The 9629-nt window shown below is 32.4% G+C and overlaps 1 long non-coding RNA gene across 1 annotated transcript in view; it reads left to right on the forward strand.

Annotated features, from left to right (window-relative positions):
• Nucleotides 1–9108, forward strand: part of LOC111733153 — a 21916-nt gene extending 12808 nt beyond the window's left edge. Inside the window, exon 4 of the long non-coding RNA XR_002777857.1 lies at nucleotides 8817–9108. This is a non-coding gene — a long non-coding RNA (uncharacterized LOC111733153). The remainder of the gene's footprint in view (nucleotides 1–8816) is intronic.
• Nucleotides 9109–9629: the final 521 nt, after the last annotated feature.

Here is a 9629-nt window from a genome sequence, read left to right on the forward strand (position 1 = left end):
TAGAGGTTGTTAAGTCAGACATAGAAAGATGAATACCATATAATTTCACTTATATGTGGAATCTTTAAAAAAATGAATAAACAAAACAAAAAGTGAATAAACAAAACAAAACAGAAATAGAAATATAGAGAAAAAGCTGATGGTTTTCAAAGGGGAAGGTGGTTAGGGGGATGAGAATTTAAAAAAAAGAATCACAACATGGTGTATTTGCCTGCATTTCTATTAATGGGAGTGTCTGCAAATATAAGATTATTTGTACCTCTCACATATTCTAAAAGAACAAAAGATAGTAAATGAAAACATTATTTTAGATGAGCAAATGCTGGTTGAGATTGCTTTTATTCTACATATTAAATTATGAAAAATGTTCATTGTAACAATATGGAGCTTTTCCAATCCATAAACATAATACACTCCTTGATTTTTTAGGTCTTTATTTCTATCAGCAAATTTTCTATTTTTAAGTTTGATGTTTGCACATATATCTTCATATTAATTCATAATTATTTTTATGATATTAAGCTACTGTTATTTTAAATTTTATTTTCAAATTGTTCTTTGCTAGATATAGAAATATATATATTTTTTGTATAGTAAGCTTATTTCCTGTGACTTTGTAAAATACTAATTAATTTTAGTTGCTTTTAAATTGTGGAGGACATAAATGGATTAGCTACTATGAAAAACAATATGGAAGTTCTTCAAAAAATGAAAAAGAGAATTACCATATGATCCAGTAGTCCTGCTTCTGGGTATATATCCCAAAAGAACTGAAATCAGAATCTTAAAGAAATATGCACTCTCATGTTCATTACAGTAATAATACAATAATAATAGCCAAAATATAGAAATGATCTAAATATCTATTAATGGATAAATGGATAAAGAAAATGCATATTCATACAATGGAATATTAGCCTTAAAAAAGAAGAAAATCCTACCTTTTGTGACAAAATGAATGAACCTGGAAGACATTCGGCTAAGTGAAATAAGCCAGACACAGAAGAACAAATACTGCATGATTCCACTTACATGAAGTATCAAAAATAGTCAAACTCATAAAAACAGGGATTAGAATGGTGGCTATCAAGGCCTGGGAAAGAGAAAAATGGGTAATTGATGTTCAAAGGGCATAAAGTTTCAGTTAAACAAGATAAATCAGTTTTACATATTGCTGTACAACACTGTGCCTATAGTTAACAGTGTTGTATTGTGTATTTAAAGTTTTGTTAGGAGGGTAGATTTCACTACAATAAAAACAAACTTTAAAAAAAATCATGGTAAGTGAAATAAGCCAAACATAGAAGAGTATATATTGCATGATTTCACTTATATAAAATTCCAAAAAAGACAAATTTATATTATAGTGACAAAATTCAGTGGTTATATTGGGTGAAAACTGGAAGTGGAGGAATTAACTCAAAAGTGATGAGAGAGGTTTTTGAGATTATAGAAATATTGTATATTTTTATTTAAACTGATGATTACATGAGTATATAAAATTATCATTGCTCATCAACCTGTACAATACTGTGATTTATAAGAAGTATATATTTTGTCATTTAGATGACTAAAATATATTTCTCAAATACGTTTGGTCTTGACCATGGTTCCTGGCCCACAACTCCCCAAACTCTTGGAATTTTCTGAGTGACAAGAGCAATGGGAGCATCATTTGTTATAATTTTGGTCTCTTGTCCTCAGTTCCTGAAATAGCTTCAGAGCCATAAAGGTAAAATGGATGCCTTGTTAATCATAACAAGCCCTTTTCCATCACAATTGTGTTTATGTTAATGAGATGACTTTTGCATGCACCTAAGGATAGGGGCTGGTTGCCAGTAGAACCAACCATGTGATTATAGGATTGGAACTTTCATTCCCACAGGTGGGAGGGGAAGGAAATTGAGTTCAACCACAAATGGCCAATAATTTAATCAACTATGCCTATGTAATATAGTCTTTATAAAGACCTAAAAGGATGGGATTCGGAGAGCTTCCATGTTGGTGAACACATGGAGATTTGGAAAGAGTGGTGCACTCAAAGAGCATGAAAGCTCCAAGTCCTTTTTCCATTACCTCAACCTATGCATCTTTTCCATCTGGCTATTCCTGAATTATATCTTTTTATAATAAACCACTAATCTAGTAGATAAAATGTTTCTCCAATTTCTGTGAGCTGCTCTAGGAAATTAGTCAAATCAAACAAGAGAGTTGTTGGAACAACCAATCAGAGGCTCAGGTGGCAACCTGGATTTGTGACTGGCATCTGAAGCGTGTGTAGGGGGCCAGTCTTATAGGACTAAACCCTTAACCTGTGGGATCTGATGGATGCTGTTTCACGGTAGACAGTGTCAGAATGGATTTAAATTGTAGGACAGCCAGTAGGTACTGCAGAGCCTTACATGGTGATATGGGACCGCCCTGCCCCCCGCCCCACATACACACTGTAATTGGGTGAAGAATTCTTAACTTGCTTATTTAAAATGGATGCATTTCATTCTATGCAAATGATACTTTAAACATATTTAGTCTGTATATTATGTGAAAATTGGCATAAATGGAGCCATATTAAAATGGAGCTAAAGTAGTCATTACAGAGGAACTGCCTTGAAAGTCCTGTTTTCTGTATCTTTGAACTGGGCTTAACCACCAACATTCCAAGAAGTCAGCAAGAATAAGAATTTCCTGTTGAAAGGACTGAAAAAATAAATTTTTACCTAGTGACCATTTCACCTGATCAGTCAATGAAGTACAAATCTACTTTAGCTTGTTAGAACCAATAAACTCTTCTTAAAAACAACTCACCTCATCTCGCTTTTCTTTCCTCATAAAAAACTCTGATTCCCTTTCCTATAATCTATGCACTATTTGGATTTCTATCTAAATCTGTGTAACCTGAATTACAGTTCTTTGATCCCAAATAAACACTTTGCCTCTTGAACTGGTTTCTTGTTTTTAGGTGGACAATCATGATCCATGTTTTTGTAAGTATAAAATTAAACTGAGAATTCATTCACAAAACAAAAAAAAAATAACAGAGATTATAATCTATAGTGGTATTATGGATTTTCTTTTTGGTTTTGCCAGCTTTGGGGGGGATTTTTCTTCAATTTTCTCCATTAAATCTGTATATGAGTTGTTATTAGATATAAATAACTGTTATTAATAAGTTGACTGAGCATGTTAATATATTTAAAGAGGATTTATTTCAGAAAATTTAGCTAAGTATAGAGAGAAGGCAAATGTCAATTGCTTTGTGGCCTTTGCATTGTAGTCTGAAGGAAGATATACTGAGAAATCATTTGGAATTTGTGAAGAAACTAATTCAGTGTTTTTCTTGGAGCTTTTTAAAGTAATTTATTAATGAAGTTTGAAAAGAATGTTTACTACAAAATTGGACAGGTAAAAGAAAATAAAAGTAAATTCACAGAAATAAAAGTTCCTGATGACAGGTGAACTTCTGGATATGGAGGACTAAGAACAATTTAAAATAATTTGGAGTTTGCAAGTATGATTAATAGAAGTCACATAATGACAATAGGAATAGGAATATAATGACAATAATGGTATAATGAACTCATGGCAGGGTGGATGGCTTATGACTATTGGCTACCAGACTGAGACTTATATTAACAAATATAATTATATTAACATATAATTATATCAACACATATTAATAAATATTTATTTAAATAACATGGCTGAAATAGAGTAGAAAAAAGTTCTGATATCATAGAGTCTAAAAACAAGACTAAGAGATACTGACTTGCTGATAGTCATTAAACATTGAGTTTAGGTTAACAGTGATATTATTATTTTTCATAATCACCTTTAACAATGTAAGATTCCTGAGGGTCAGAACTTTGTCATATTTACCCAGTACTAGAAGAATACCTGGAACTTAGGCATGCTATAAAAATATGTTAAATAAATAAGTACATCAACTCTAGCGAATTCCTTCAAATATCTCATAAAATACTATATATATTAAATACAATTATTTTTTAAATGATAATAAATTATATAAAATATGCCAAAATATCAGTTGTTGAGGTTGTTATGGTGGAATGATTTCCTTCAAGAAGTAAGAGCATATAGAGAAAGTTTATTTTACCCTAGTATCATACCATCCTGTACTTTCTATGCCCTAGAGAACCAAGGAAAAATAGATTTAGCAGGAATTTAAGGCTAGATAGCAATACTTTCCCAGTTGGAGCAGAGTTGGCTTTTCTTTTTTATTTCTATAGAGTATTCACTTTTATTCCATATTTCAAAAGAAAGTCTCTCTTTACATGTCAGGCTAACCTTTTAAGGTACATAGAAATAAACCTCAAAAATTAAATAATTCTTTATAGAATGTGGCAGAATTTTAAAGTCTTCGATTACTCTATTACATCTCTCTATGTCAGTTTTCCAGGAGGCATTCATTCAATTTTCAACACACACACAGCATCAACACAGTGTCAAAGAGTTTCTTTGTCACAGCTGGTATCCCAATGGAGCTATTAATTTCTTTTGAAATCATATTTCCTTTGTGACATAAACAGAATATAAATAAATGTGATGGAAGACATTATTTCCTGATTTTAATATGCTACCTGTATTCTTAATAAAAGCCATGATTAAACATGTTCCCATCTGATAAACCACCCTGACAGATGATCTATAATTTTTTTGGATGAAAAAGATCTAAGCAACATTTAAAAATCATGAACACCCACTTCAGGAATGATACTGCATAAGGTTACTCTAATTTTCATGTGAAGTCCAAGTGTTGTAACAATTATGGCTCATTATGTTGTCAAAGAGAGACCTACATTCAGTAACTATTTCCAACTCAAGACAGACTGTGTGGTTGCCAACAGGCTTTTCAATAACCTGTGACAATCCAGACTTCAGAGGTTAGAATTTAGCAACTACGCTATCATCATTTTGTCTCAGTTCCTGTATCATCTGGCTTTTTTGTAGAGATCACAGATAAATCTGTTGTTCTTATGTATTCTTGAAGAGTTCTTCCTCTCAGTTCTCAGTATAATAAACATAATTTTCTAATGATTATATTCTTCACATTACCTATGGCTTTCATCTAGCACAGTATATGAAGGGAAGGGAGAAGGCAATCCAATGGAATATACTGCTTTTAACTTAGCTTCTGTGAAGGGAGCAAGAGGTCTTTCATTTAAAATATTTCATCATCTCCTTGGCTGTGCACCTTGTCTTTTTCTTGCCATCTCAGGTGACCTTGTTTATGCAGGGTTACCTTGTTCCTCTTCTGGACTGTAGTCAGGCAGATACCAGTGACTACGTGCATGACAATCACCAATCATATACTTCTGATAAAAGTATAATGTATATCCTGTTTTAGAAATATACAAATAAGATGATTGAATAATTACTATTTCTGATTTGTCATGTAAGAATTTAAATGTAAGATTATAAATTAAACTTATAGGTAAAACCACTTTGTTAATAACTGCATCCCTTTTCTCCAATTTCAAAATAAAATGCCATAAAAATTTAAGAGCAATAGCCATTTTTATATGTAGAAAAGTTTTTTAAAAAGAATAAAAAAGTATTTAGATTATTTGAATTAAAATGCAGTATACTTGTTTCCAATCTTAAAAAGGGCATTCAAAGAAGAAAGAAAAAAATAAGTGTTTCCCTTCATTTATCTCTGCTCTCTGATACAATATTTTATGTTTTGGGATCTAAAGATGTTTCTTGAGTTGCTTTAATTTAGATGTGAGGAAGTTTACAAAAAGATAACTACAGCCCTTCAAATGAAATAAGCAACAAATTCGCCATCGTTATCATTAGAACTATAATCACATCGGATTTATAACCATAGTTATGTTGGTGGTGATGTTCATGAAGGAGGAGCAGGAGCTGGAGAAGCAGCAGCTGCACTGTGCACATTGTTTTAACTTGAAAATGTCATTTTTCTATGAGTTCTTCAGTGGAAACGCAGGGAAAACAAACTTTTCATTGAAATTCTTCTTGCCTGAAGCGTCACAGAAACTATTGTATGAACAGATGCATATACATGTGCATATATTTTGTTAGAAATACATTGTACATATAGACACTTGTATGTACATATGTGTCTATACCTATATAAATATGTGTATGTACATATATGTATTTAATCCATTTAGAATTAGGCTCAAAAATAGTAGTGATTTTGTTTAAAAAAAAGGACTAAGATTAGTTTGGGTATAAATGGGAGTAAGTTTGATTCATTGAATACTGTATGAACAAATAAAAGAAATGCTAAAGATACAGCCAAAACCTTCTGATGCAAAGTCTGATGCTTGGATCACACAGAATTTTCCTTTTTTTGCTTCAAGAATTCACATTCCTGATTGCCCATCAAAATGAGGAGGAATACTATGGTAATTAAAGTTAATTTATTGACTCATAAACTTTAATGCACTTGATGACATATATAAGGCCCTAATGAGCACAATAACAAAATCAAGATTTTTTTTCCGGTCAAAAAGTACTTTGTACATATGTAAGTGGCTATGATACCTATATCAATAAAACAATGTCCTCGGTAATATATTTTACATATTTTAATTCCCTTTACACATGTGTATTTCTATTATGTTTGGTGGTAACCTTCTGAATACAGGTATATTGTGTTCTTACTTCAAATATGCTATGAGAACATAATACTTTGCATAAAATATGTCTTAAAAATAGGCCAAACCCTCTATCTCCGATCTAAAGTTTCAATACTAATGATTCACACTCTTGGCACTAGATTTTATTATTAAACATTGCTGTGGTATGTTTAACAGTCATTCATACTTAGCATGAATAAGTCTATCATTCTCTGTCCTGAGGATCTATAAATAGGAGATAGGAGAGCAGGGATATTCCTTAGTGCTGAGCCCTGAGAATTGAGTGAAGGCCACCAGAAGGGTGGAGAAAAGGAATGGGAAACTGTTTATTTCACTGCTGTTTAGCCTGTGATGCAAAGCAAGGAAAGACATTAACTTACTCTTTAAACTAGATAAACCAGCATTAGGTTCTGAGGCATGTGAACATTATTGGCAATGTCTGTTTGACATTTTAGTGCCTTTCTTTGACATTTGTCTCTGTTAGGTTTGAGAAAGGTATCATTATCTTCAATGTCTTCCCCACCTTCCATCCCTTCCCCCATTCAACAAACCTTGGTGAAATTAAAAGGTCTTTACTTGATCTTTTCTTGACTCTGGATTCTTTAAGAAAGGTATGTAAGAGTGAATGTCTGATTCTTTTAAATGGCATTAGGTTTATAGTTCTATTTATTTATTTATTCATTTGCCAGATAACAGAGGAAGAACTGGTGGAATTGAGGTCAAATTGATATATACATAAGATATATGATTTTAGAGCTGCAGACAGTTACACGGACATGGGTTGACTGTCACTGACTATGGGACTGTCATCCTCATCATGCTTAGGCATATTAAATGGCATGACACTTTAGCAGAGCATGTCGTCAGTGAAGAATGGTAAAGACAAAGCTACATGCATGCTAATCTGGAAAGTGTTAGGAAACTGCTTTATAGTCTGTGATTCTAGTTTGAGAAATGACAATGTTGTTTGTTGTTATAACAAGGAGAAAAAGAATTGTTTACACAACTGTGAGACTTAGATGGAAATTTCTGACTTTTTAGTCTATTTTTTCAAAATTTTAGGTAGGAATCAAAATAAGTGGGATTTAAAAATGCAGGCATTCAAATTGTATCCAGAGTTGGAATAAAAATGAGCACTGATAATATATCAAAGAGAAATTAAAAATTTTAATGCCATTATTATTTACATCTTTTACATTGTGAATTTTTTAAAAAGAGGAAACGGTTCTCAGAACTTCATAACATGATTGCAACACAAACTGATTTATGACATTGTCTTATTTATACAGGTAAGTGTTCAAAATAGATTCACAGGCAGAAATCTAACAGCATTCAGAAATGAATTCGGAACACAGATTCAGTGATGCAAGACTAACTGGAAAATATTTGTGCTTCTCCTATGTTGGGGCAGTGCTATTTACTAGAATGATATAAATGTAAAGAATTAAGCAAATCAACCAAATATATTTTTTTCACTTAAAATTATACATTGTATTATTAATTCTCAGGAAATTAGTGTAGCTGACTAGAAATTGTGAACAATGACTTTTGATAAGTCAATTTTTCTCCAGCAAATTCATGATTTATCCCTAATGATGATTTTGATTTATCTAATTTTGTAAGAGATAGTCAATTGAAAACTGCTATGTCATTTTTTAATTGCATATTTTGATTCTTGGATTTTGAGCCAGGTCTTAGGCAACAAGTCAAGTGACTTTAATCAAAGTCTTCGGGAAATGTAATGTTTTAAGGACACGTTTAATTGGATCACAGTTTGAAGTGGTAGCAAAGTGAGTTTGCCCTTTGTCATAACGTACCTAGGAATCCTGATCTATATTCCTGATTGCTATTGATTTTTCTAGATTTCATTATAAAATCAATAACTGTTGCACAGGGTAAAATAGTTTACAAGGGTTGCAACATACTGTGGACTTCTGAAAACATACTGAGCTCGGTGAAGCCACCCAGACAGCCAATTAAGAGAAAACATCTATTAGGTAAAAACAGGGCAGTCTCATTGACTGCTATTGATTTTCTTAGCCCTGTGAAAAGACAATCAATTAGATAAAGAAGGCTAATGTTACAGCTGCAATTTAATAACCCCTAAAAAAAGAAGGAGGGCTATTGATTCCTGACATGGAATGTTGAGGCTTATTGAAATATACTGAACTTCACCTGTCTTTTAATCAGGCCTGCAGAGAGGAGAAGAAGCCTGCCTTTCCAGTCTTGAGGTATAGAACCCCAATTATTAAAGAGCTTTGGTAGTGCCAGACCTAAGAGATGCAAATGAAACAGAACTTTAGAAGAAACACAAGCCCAGACTGAATACTAAATCATGGAAGCTATTGACAGACACTGTCTTGGTGAAGGTTGTTTCTTTTTCCATACAGAGCTCACCAGAGTACCACCTGTCATTTTCAAAAGCAAAGTCAGTTTTGCCAACCAGCCGTGAATGACAAATAAAGCTTTATATGAAACACAAGGGCATATTATGTTCTATTGTGAGTTCTGCTAAGTGCTAATTTATCTGGCTTGTTCTCTTCAGCAAACACAGGCACAGACACATGAAATAATCCATCTAATTATGTAGCTATTTAGGAGAAAAACAAAGCAAGGTGTTTTTGTGTGTTGCAGAAGGTACATGATACAAGAAAGGTTTTCACAAAACCTAACATAGCTAATGAAAATAAATGAAATGCTGTAAGCTGTAACAATTTTAGAATAAATAAACTTTTGCTAGTTTTGGGGTTAGGGAGCCCCAGCTGCTTTTCATAAATAGATGAGTACTTTTATTCATTTTTTTTATAGTCCCTAATTGGAAATGGCTAATAGGCCTTGTCCCTTTCAAGTATAAAATCTGGGCTAAAATACCTCATATAGATATTTTCTTTATGCTTTTCTTTTCTATTGCATGTATTTGATCCTTTCTCCCTCATTATATATATGCCTTTTTACCAGCAGACAGCTGCTATTCACAATAATTGCTAGGGCAGTCAATTATAC

The sequence above is a fragment of the Pteropus vampyrus genome, unplaced genomic scaffold (assembly GCF_000151845.1).
Source record: "Pteropus vampyrus isolate Shadow unplaced genomic scaffold, Pvam_2.0 Scaffold531, whole genome shotgun sequence".
Taxonomy (NCBI): Eukaryota; Metazoa; Chordata; class Mammalia; order Chiroptera; family Pteropodidae; genus Pteropus; species Pteropus vampyrus.